Source organism: Haliotis rufescens, unplaced genomic scaffold (assembly GCF_023055435.1).
Source record: "Haliotis rufescens isolate VD_foot unplaced genomic scaffold, xgHalRufe1.0.p SCAF_32, whole genome shotgun sequence".
NCBI classification, from domain to species: Eukaryota; Metazoa; Mollusca; class Gastropoda; order Lepetellida; family Haliotidae; genus Haliotis; species Haliotis rufescens.
Window position 1 is genome coordinate 124,634 of NW_025964024.1, and position 11,754 is coordinate 136,387.

The 11,754-nt window shown below is 39.5% G+C and overlaps 2 pseudogenes; one reads left to right on the forward strand and one right to left on the reverse strand.

Moving 5' to 3' along the window:
* Positions 1-1,426: 1,426 nt before the first annotated feature.
* On the reverse strand, positions 1,427-4,017 carry LOC124149106 (annotated as a pseudogene).
* A 4,227-nt stretch (positions 4,018-8,244) lies between these two features.
* LOC124149103 lies at positions 8,245-10,886 on the forward strand (annotated as a pseudogene).
* The last annotated feature ends 868 nt before the right edge of the window (positions 10,887-11,754 follow it).

An 11,754-nucleotide genomic window follows, 5' to 3' on the forward strand; every position in this document is an offset into this window, starting at 1 on the left:
AATTGTTGACTGGGAGAAAGCCATGCCAATGTATGACAGAACAAAACATCCGTGACCAGCTCCGGCGACTCAAATTATATTTGTGCCGTGAACCTGGTGAGCTAACTGCCAACATTGGTCAGGCGCCTTTGCGTATTTGTGTTGAACCCACAGTTCCATCAGTAGCAATCCCGAAATTGCTAATGAACATTCGCATTATTCTTCCTCAACTACCTGATGCAGTTGTCACTGATGATCCACACATGGGCTTACAAAATGGAATTCCTGATGGTGGCCTCGAAGATTTTGATTTTTCTTCCGATTCCGAACCCGTCTTTCTAATTATCCTTTGTATATTTTGTTTATGTCATTCTATAATCAAATCGTTGATTTACCGATTGAGAAACGGAGGCCAATGAAACAATTTAACAAATCATTTGCACAGAATCAACTTGATAAGTTAAATAACATTATTTCTGTCACTCTTCTGACTGTTCTTTGCATGACATTAGCTATTGCTGGTGTCCCTGGTCGTGATTGCTGGAATATTGCTAAAAGCGGCGTAAAATCATACTTACTTTCTCACGCACTCATACATGATATAGATATAGTATCGTGGATATCCATCAGGGCAGAATCATGTAGCTTTATTTCCACTTACAATGTACTCTCAGCAATATCCATCAATGTCATCAAGTGATATTTTTGATAGGCGATTCATTTGAAAACTTTAAGTTTAAATTTCTATTCGAAATACCACTGTCAATGTGGGTAAGATTGTACACTGGGCCACGAGGCCTCCAACACTGAACTACAACTGTGTGTCTGTCTTTCATTACTACACTGTTAGCGGAGTACACCACTTGCGTGCAGGGGACAGGGAAAAGTGTATACATCTATGCCAAAACAACAACTTCTGCTGACACTGTTGACATTCACACACCCAACCAAATATTTTAGCGGGTTAAACTACCGAAACTTTTTACAGGACGTGTTTGTTGGCAATCGATACACATTTAAATTTCAACCACTTACAGTTGTGGCAGTGTAAATGAAAGTGAAAATAACAACCTATTAAGGCATTTTACATCATACTATATATGATGTGAATCGACATTACCACAGATGTTTCCATAAAGTTACATTTACTGCATAATGCTCGGTAAACCGACGGCACCGATCACGTATTACATACTATCACATAATGGACGGTTGCCATAGGATAATCAATTATTGATGAGTTTTGTTGTATCTAGCGAACTATTATGCATAAAATAACATAAAGCACGTTTATATATTATTTGATATTTCCTAATCTTGTCTAAAGCGTGTTCAGTTGTTTTTGCCGTAAGAATCCACAGAGACAGGGAGGTAGTCCATAGTTAAAGCGTTGACATGTCAATTCGACTTTTCAACAACGAGTCTTTTTGCGTAATAAAACAACATATTTTGAATGTTTTGTGTATTTTATTCTTGAAACGTCATCTGCCTGTTTTACAAGAGTGTCTTTTATTGTATCTGTACCCAGTTGTAGAAGGAGGACACACGAGTGTAGACACTGGGGTAGCTGCCAGAGCAGGAGCTGATACCCCATGATGTGATTCCAGTCAACGTATTACCGCATACCAGCGGGCCACCACTGTCACCCTAAAACCGAAAGTAATTTGTCAGTTAAAACCTATTAGAGTATTATCACACTTTAATGGAACATATGCGATGGTAATTCATAATGACAAACACGTCATACTACAACAACGTATCCCTATCCTAAATCATTTTATGTGAAACAACGTTGTGCACATGCAGAGGTAGCGGTAGGGCTGGTACAGGAATGGCTTATCTACTTGATTTATATGTCAACAAAGGTAGGAGTGGTTATGTGAACTCACACTGCAGGCAGATTTGCCAGACGCAAAGATACAGATGTGTCCAGAGTTGACGGTGGCACCACTGATACTAGACCATCTGTTGGAACAGTCGGTGTTGGTCAGCACGGTCATGTCGACCTTCTGGAGGACGTTTGGGGTGCTGCCACCTCCTACGGGAGCAGACATGTGAAAACAAGTGGTAAATGTACTGCCATCATGATGTAGTGCGCATGGATCTTATGGACGAATGAACTGTAACAAGGTAACATAAAGCGCACTCAAAGAGGAATACTGACCACTGAGTCTTCCCCATCCGCTGATCGTGCATGTTTGTCCGGCATAGTCGTTGCTACCAGAAGCCAGATTAACGGTTGACACAGCTGAACTGCTTGTGTCCATTGAGGTTGACAGTCTCAGGACTGCGATGTCGTTAGGATAGCCACCAGCATTACCATTGTAGTCAGGGTGCTACACGAGATAAACAGACAAAACAGTGCTCAGTAGCTGACGCTTAAAACTGTCAACACAATATAATTCCCTGTGTTACATTTCCATTTCATAATACAAACATGAAAGTAAACTGTAGACGATAGACATTATGTGGAAGTGTTTAAACTAAGGGAAATAACTCACGTTGGTGTAGGAGGTGACTGAAGAGTACTGTTCAGTTCCATCATTATCGTTCATTCTGAGTATGCCAAAGCCAAGACGGTAACTGCTAGCGCTGTGAATGTCATGAGAGAGACATTATCAGTGTTGCATGACACAATTTACAGAGTATTTAGTAATTTAATCATTTCTCACACTAGTGCCTCATAACTAATAATTCAAAAATTTCCTTAGAGTTGATATCTGCCAAATCATCTGAGCTTACACTGAGAACAGATGTACAGATAACAGATTCAAGATGAGTGCACAAATGGGATTCAGATACATCCAGCCATTACAAAGTTGTTATGACAAAATTGCAGATGACATAATTTTGTTTTCAGGTAATATTAATGGTCGACCGAGTCAGATTTGTGAGCTAGAGACTTATTATGAGGAATTGAAACTAACTGTTTATGGAGACAATACAAACATCGTAGTCTTAAAAATCGTGGATAGCCAGCACGTTATGAAAAATTGTTCTTTAAAAGGGAATGTTCTATAGGCCTGTCGACTCTTCAGTGCATAAAGAAGTATTGATGGAAGCTTCCATTTTTAATTAATTATGTGGTAAAACAACCGCACTACTACCGTTCAATTGTATTTCTACTAACAAAGCGTGTTTCCGTATTGTAAGCATGATATCTTCGGAATAACATGTGTATATTGCGTGTCTTTAGCAAACATGATGCATATTTGTACTCTTATATATGAAATGTACGATATGGAAACACACGGAGGTAATAATCTCTGTATCATATAATGTTATTCTCACAATAATTGACGGCATTTTCAGTAGATGAAGTAACTTTTAAATCCGCGTATGGATACCATGTTCGAGTGAACCCCTCCATTATATCATATAGAGCCAAACAATTTTGGGCCATGTTTATCTACTGAAATACCCACACATCTGGAAACCTACACTTCTTCTGATTTATTCATCAAGCAGACATTGCATCGCCTCGTGTGGCGCTTAAAAGTCGTTCCTGCAATGTGACCTCAGCATATTGTCGGATCGTGAAATCAGGTAATGGTAGTATTGACTTCTAAACATGGTTTAATTTCAGTTTTCTGCTTCGTGTGTTATCATTATAAATTGTTACCTGTTGGAGAGACAGTGAGCGGCAGTGAGGGCCTTGCTGGTGGTGTAGAGGACGCAGCCACAGATATGGAACCAGCTGCTGCCACTCCTCACCTGGACACTTCCTTGCCAGGGAAACTCTCCTGCAGCTGCATTGCTGCCTCCAACGATGTTGGTGCTGATCTCAGCCAGGGCCGTAGCTACAACAGCATGCATAGTGTATATGTATTACGGAAAGTATATAAGTGATCCTAATCATACTTATTACATTTAATGATTTAGAAACCTGCCCATAGTTTGACATTAGTTCGTTGGTTGTGTAATTGTTCAATAGATCCGAGGCATTTGGAGTAAAATACAAACTTACTGGCCAAGGTACAAAGAAGGATGGTGAGAAGTGCGTTCATCTTTGTGGGTCGAGATGAAGTGACAATGTGTGCAGACAGGAAGTCTTTTATACAGATCAGGGGAGTGCCATTTGTTCCTCTCCCAACATCATAAATGTGCCATTCTGCACAGTGTAGCGAAACAGTTACTATCGTGAAGGTTTATGACTCTTAATTGCGAACGTCAGCTTTACTCCACAACTCATTCAAGATGTCACGTGATCTCTTGTTTGCCAGTCCAGAATCTATTACATGCTTATCTGTTAATATTAATGTGCAGCAGAATTGAGAACGAACAAATTAACTGTATATTCTTTACATATTTTTAAACCATGTAAACAGCTGAAACTAAGACTATAAGCAACTAAAACAATGGTTATTTTCCCAACCTACACTATACTCTAAATACAAAATTAGCACATATGTTTTCTCGCACACTAGAGTAATTTGATTGGTGGGCAATCTTTGCCATAATGACCTTTGAATAGGGTTCACAACGAGGCTATGGTGGCGAATACGTACAGGGTATTTATCATGAGAACGCATAACACCTTGGATATTGTTTTAATAGTTTGTCTTATGTATCAGTCATACCATTTCTTTGTTATGATTCTAAGGTGTTTCACTGCGCAGTAAGCAACCACATGTTTCTGTTCACAACACTTCAAAGCTGATATTGATTACACCACATGGTAGATTTGGGCATTATAATTCAATTCTAGGTTGTAATTGGAATGTAAAACCATCAAAAGAGTCTCCTTCAAGTCAACGTGTAAACTTGTCGCTATATTTATTTACATGTGAAAGAGCAGCAGGTACTTTCCAAGATCTGAATAATATTTCCGTAGATACTATACAAACCTCGTAATCCCTGGTCAGCCAACGCTCAGACCGTCACTCTACTTTGTGCTGTGGCCATCGTTATAAATTTTCTTATAGTTTCAAATGCTGTTTCAAAGTGAGTGAAGGGTGCAGGGATGGAGGGATTGATGGATAGAATGAATGTAATGCAGTAGCAAAATTCGTCTGTGTCACGGCGTCCTGCAAATGATCGATTCTTCACCAGACACACCACTGACCGAGAGGATGAGCTACGATCCGAACGGCGATACGCAAACTGCCAATGCACCCGATTTAGTAAAACTGTGTTACGAATGATGATGGTCCTTTGGGCTATAATGTCGTTGTGTGAAGATCCAACTAAATATGTTTAAAATCTTACTTAAAAGAAGTAAATCCTGAAAGCAGGTCATACTTGAAAGTAAAACCTCCCTATTATCTATATTTAAAGTCAATGGGATAACTTCACGTCAAGAGCCAGTGTAACAAAACACTCCCCAGAAGACTGAATGACAAGGAGAATGACTCCAACTTTCCCTTTAAAATTCAAGAACTTTGTAACGTTAGATGGTAGACACATGGAGGAGATTTCCAAATTTGACTCATCAGTGACACAGATGATGTCGGATGCAATTCCCTATTTGACTTGTACTAGATGTTACTGTGTGCTATTATTTTTCAGGTGAACAATTTACTTGCCTTTGCATGTGTTTCTGACGGGTGTCGCCAGTTGGTCCTGGTATGCTCACCTCTTCGTGAATATTTGGTATCATGACTATTTTGATAGTGATTCCTAAAATATAAAACGTCAACGCCAGGGAAGATCCACTCTCGAAACAGATTCTTTTGAGTGTATAAGACAAAACAGCGTTAAAATTATTCCAACTGATCACTGAAAATCAACGATGACACCAGGCTTTCGGGAAAAGGATAAGCATGTCCTGCCCCAACGGCAACCCACACAACATGCATGAAGAAAGTTTGTGTTTGTTGCCTAACACCGCATAGCAGTACTCATGCGTTGCAACACATGTGCTTGTGACACTGTGGGAATTGTACATTCGACTCTGCTTTTTGCAGAAATTTCGTTTGAATTTAGAAAGGTTTTTGTATGCATTCTATTGTATGCCGATACTGGTAATCTTTAAGCAAGAACGGAGTTGGACCTATACATCTTTCAAGATATCCCTTGAAGATAGTGTGAAGATAATACCATGGCAGATAATGGGGATAAACCTAACATTATGCACTTTGGTACACCATCAAGCCCTTGAGTCTGTTGTGCTTTTAGTTGTGCTCCTTTGATTGTAACTTCTGTCGACAAGACCATATGGATCGTGAGATGAAATAGGGTTTAACGTCACGTTCAAGATTATTGCCCTTACATAGTGACGTGCATGAGTGCCTGTGGCTGTGTGGCTGCTTGTACTATTCCGGAGCCATGATGACTTTATTGCAATAGCACCCTTATAGACCATACAACAGTTTCCATCCACTGACAATGTGTTGGAGAGTCTCATTAAATTCATTACATATTCTACATTTCATATTTACATTTTGATGCAAAATCACACACTAACGGTTTCGAGTGGAAAGTGACTGGTCCTGAAAGCCAACAAACAAAAAGCGTTCTGTTTCACTTTTCAGGCCAGATGACTTCATCCAAGCAAAGGACTCTGCAGGATTGCTGATCCCCTCAACACACTGCACATAAACTCGATGCAGTGGTCGTTTAGATAGCCTCTCCTTGAAAAACTGAGTCTGGGCCGACTCGATATGGCACTTCGCTTGGTTGACAGTCATTTCTGTACCGTCCAGCAGTACAGAACCATCAACATAATTAACACTGACTTTGAGATTATGTCCCACATCCTTGGCTCGTTTTGGAAAACTGTGGAATGCATTGTGTTCATCATTAGTCTTGACATGCTTCACCAGAGGACCATCAGACAAATAAATGTGTACAAAAGTGCACCAAACAGCATGACGAGTCTCCACATTAATCATGGAACATTATAAAACAATGAGTGTGCTGTAATTTGATTGATAAAAATACTCTCATTATTCGTGATCTCTACGGCATATGTATACTTCTGATAGATATCACTTCTTCGCAGTTGCATATTGAAGAATCCCACTTCTTAGGAATGACTTACGGAAGATTAGATTCATTAACTGTAACAGTGGTAACACGTCGCAGCATCACTATTTGACAGTGATTCATAAACACATACTCATGATGTAGTCGGAATCGTACAATCGACTCTGCTTTCATCAGAGATTTCTGATGAATATGGAAGGGGTTTTGACACTTTTTATAACATAATTCAATACATATATAGAACACATGGTTTGAATATATCGGGTGCATTGTCAGTTTGTGTATCGCCGTTCGGATCGTAGCTCATCCTCTCGGTCAATGGTGTGTCTGGTCAAGAATGGATCATTTGCAGGACGCCGTGGCATAGACGAATATTGCTACTGAACTACATTCATTCTATCCATCATTCCCTCCTTCCCTGCACCCCTCACTCACTCCGAAATAGCATTTGAAACTATAAGGAAATGTATAACGATGGCCACAGCACAAAGTAGAGTGACGGTCTGAGCGTTGGCTGACCAGAGATTACACGGTTTGTTTAGTATGTACGGAAATATTTATTCAGATCTTGCAAAACACCTGCTGTTTTTTCACATGTACATAAATATAGCGACAAGTTTACACGTTGACTTGAAGGAGACTCTTTTGATAGTTTTACATTCTTTAAAGCAAAATTACAACCTAGAATGGAATTATTATGCCCAAATCTACCATGTGGTATAATTAATATCAGCTTTGAAGTGTTGTGAACAGAAACATGTGGTTGCTTACTGCGCAGTGAAAAACCTTAGAATCATAACAAAGAAATGGCATAACTACCGATACATAAGACAAACTATTGAAACAATATCCAAGGTATTATGTGTCCTCGTGATAAAACCCTGTACGTATTCGCCACCATAGCTTCCTTGTGAACCCTATTCAAATGTTATTATGGCAAAGATTGCCCACCAATCAAATAACTCGTGTGAGCGAGAAAACATATGTGCTAATTTAGTACTTGCAGTATAGTGTAGGGTGAGAAAATAATCATTGTCTTCGTCGCTTATAGTCTTAGTTTCAGCTGTTTTTAACACAAATTACATAGTTTAAATATATGTAAAGATTCAAAAGAATATACAGTTAATTTGTTAGTTTTAGATTCGGCTGCATATAATTATTAACGGAATAAGAATGTAATAGATTCTGGACTGGCAAACAAAAGATCACGTGACATCTTGAATAATTTGTTGAGTAAAGCTGACGTTCGCAATTAAGAGTCATAAACCTTCACGATAATAAGTGTTTGGCTACACTGTGCAGAATGGCACATTTATGATGTTGGGAGAGGAACAAATGGCACACCCCTGATCTGTATAAAAGACTACCTGTCTGCACACATTGTCACTTCATCTCGACCCACAAAGATGAACGCACTTCTCACCATCCTTCTTTGTACCTTGGCCAGTAAGTTTGTATTTTTGTTCCAAATGCCTCGGATCTATTTAACAATTACAAAAGCAACAAACTAATGTCAAACTATGGGCAGGTTTCTAAATCATTAAATGTAATAAGTATGATTAGGATCACTTATATCCTTTCTTTAGTATATGTACACAATACATGCTGTTGCAGCTACGGCCCTGGCTGAGATCAGCACCAACATCGTTGGAGGCAGCAATGCAGCTGCAGGAGAGTTTCCCTGGCAAGGAAGTGTCCAGGTGAGGAGTGGCAGCAGCTGGTTCCATATCTGTGGCTGCGTCCTCTACACCACCAGCAAGGCCCTCACTGCCGCTCACTGTCTCTCCAACAGGTAACAATTTATAATGATAACACACGAAGCAGAAAACTGCAAATAAACCATGTTAAGAAGCAAATACTCCTATTACTTGATATCACGGTCCGATAATATGCTAATGAGATCACATGGCAGGAACGACTTTTTAGCGCCAAACGGGGCGATGCAATGTCTGCTTGATGAATAAATCAGAAGTTTAGTTAGGGGTTTGCCGATGTGTGGGTGTTTCAGCAGACAAACATGGCTGAAAATTATGATATTGAGCGGTTCACTCGAACAGGGTATCCATACGCGGATTTAAAAAGTTACTTTATCTACTGAAAATACCGTCGATTATTGTGATAATAACATTGTGTGATACAGAGATTATTACCTCCATGTGTTTCCATATCGTAAATTTCATATATTAAGAATACAAAAATATATCATGGTTGCCAAAGACTCCCATTATACACATTTTATTCCAAAGATATCATGCTTACAATACGGAAACACGCTTTGTTAGTAGAAATACAATTGAACGGTTTCTCGTTAAGGACGTAGTGCGGATGTTTTACCACATAATTAATTAAACATGGAAGCTTCCATCAATACTTCTTTATGCACTGAAGAGGCCACAGGCCTATAGTACATTCCCTTGTAAAGAACCATTTTTCATAACGTGCTGGCTATCCACGATTTTTAAGACTGCGGTTTTTGTATTGTCTCCATATACAGTTAGTTTCAATACCATTCCTCATAATAAGTCACTACCTCACCAATCTGTCTCTGTAGACCATTAATATTATCTGAAAACAAAATTATGTCATCTGCAATTTTGTCATAACAGCTTTGTAATAACTGGATGTTACTGAATCCCATTTGTCCACTCATCTGTGTTATCTGTAAAATGTACAACTGTTCCCAGTGTACGCTCGGATGATTTAGCATAGATTAAATAAAAGGAAATATTTAAATTATTGGTTATGTGGCACTAATGTGAGGAATGATTTAATTATTAAATACTCTGTAAATTGTGTCATGCAACACTGATAATGATTCTCTCATGACATTCACAGCGCTAGCAGTTACCGTCTTGGCTTTGGCATACTCAGAATGAACGATAATGATGGAACTGAACAGTACTCCTCGGTCACCTCCTACACCAACGTGAGTTATTTCCCTTAGTTTAAACACTTCCACATGATGTCTATCGTCTACAGTTTATTTTCATGTTTGTATTTTGAAATGGAAATGTAACACAGGGAATTATATTGTGTTGACAGTTTTGAACGTCAGCTACTGAGCACTGTTTTGTCTGTTTATCTCGTATAGCACCCTGACTACAATGGTAATGCTGGTGGCTATCCTAACGACATCGCAGTCCTGAGACTGTCAACCTCAATGGACACAAGCAGTTCAGCTGTGTCAACCGTCAGTCTGGCTTCTGGTAGCAACGACTATGCCGGACAAACATGCACGATCAGCGGATGGGGAAGACTCAGTGGTCAGTATTCCTCTTTGAGTGCACTTTTTGTTACCTTGTTACAGTTCATTCGTCCATAAGATCCATGCGCACTACATCATGATGGCATTTCATTTACCACTTGTTTACACATGTCTGCTCCCGTAGGAGGTGGCAGCACCCCCAACGTCCTCCAGAAGGTCGACATGACCGTGCTGACCAACACCGACTGTTCCAACAGATGGTCTAGTATAAGTGGTGCCACCGTCAACTCTGGACACATCTGTATCTTTGCGTCTGGCAAATCTGCCTGCAGTGTGAGTTCACATAACCACTCCTACCTTTGTTGACATATAAATCAAGTAGATAAGCCATTCCTGTACCAGCCCTACATTTTCCTCTGTAAGTGCACTACTAGTTTAACATAAAATGATTTAGGATAGGGATACGTTGTTGTAGTATGACGTGTTTGTCATTATGAATTCCCATCGCATATGTTCCATTAACGTGTGATAATACTCTATATAAGTTTTAACTGACAAATTATTTTCGGTTTTAGGGTGACAGTGGTGGCCCGCTGGTATGCGGTAATACGCTGACTGGAATCACATCATGGGGTATCAGCTCCTGCTCTGGCAGCTACCCCAGTGTCTACACTCGTGTGTCCTCCTTCAACTCCTGGGTCCAGGGACAGTAAAATGCATTCTTGTAGAACTGGCGGATGACGTTTCACGAATAAAATACACAAAACATTCAAAATATGCCTTTTTTAAAACGACTCTGTCTGATTGAAACGTTGTGGAAAAGTCGAAGTGTCAAGTCAACGCTTTAACTATGGACTACCGCCTTGTCTCTGTGGATTCTTACAGCCCAAAACAACTGAACACGCTTCAGACAAGATTGGCAAATAATATATAAATGTATCGTTCGCTAGATACAACAAAACTCATGAATAATTGATTAGAAATGAGAATGAGAAGTAATGTTCTCCGCTAAGAGTTTAGTAATGACAGACACACACAAGTTGGAGTTCAGTGTTTGAGGCCCCGTGGCCCAGAATACAATCTTACCCACAGGGGCAGTGGTATTTCGAATAGAAATTTAAACTGAAGATTAATCATAAAATTTTCAATTGAATCACCTATTAAAAGCCTATCTCTTGATGACATTGATGGATATTGCTGAGAGTGTATTACAAGGGAAAATCAAGCTACAAATCTACATGATTCTGCTCTGAGGGAATCCACGATACTATATCTATATCATGTATGAGTGAGTGAGAAAGTAAGGATGGTTTTACACCACTTTCAGCAATATTCCAGCAAATCACGGCCGGGGAAGGTTGCAGTGTTGGGGAGTCTTCACATTCTCCGAAAAGTTCTGGGTGGGTTTGACTAGGCTGCACTTCCTGGGAGAAGTCCCATTCGCTGTATGGGCTGCGTGTAGAGGGGGCAAGGGCTCTGAGCTGATGTTGAGCCTAACCAGCCTGACTGTGGCAGGATCATCCAAACCCTCTTTCCTGCATTTGTTATGTTTAATCTGTAAATAATAATAATAATAATAATAATAATAATAATAATAATAATAATAATAATAATAATAATAATAATAAAACAGTTTTCGAAAA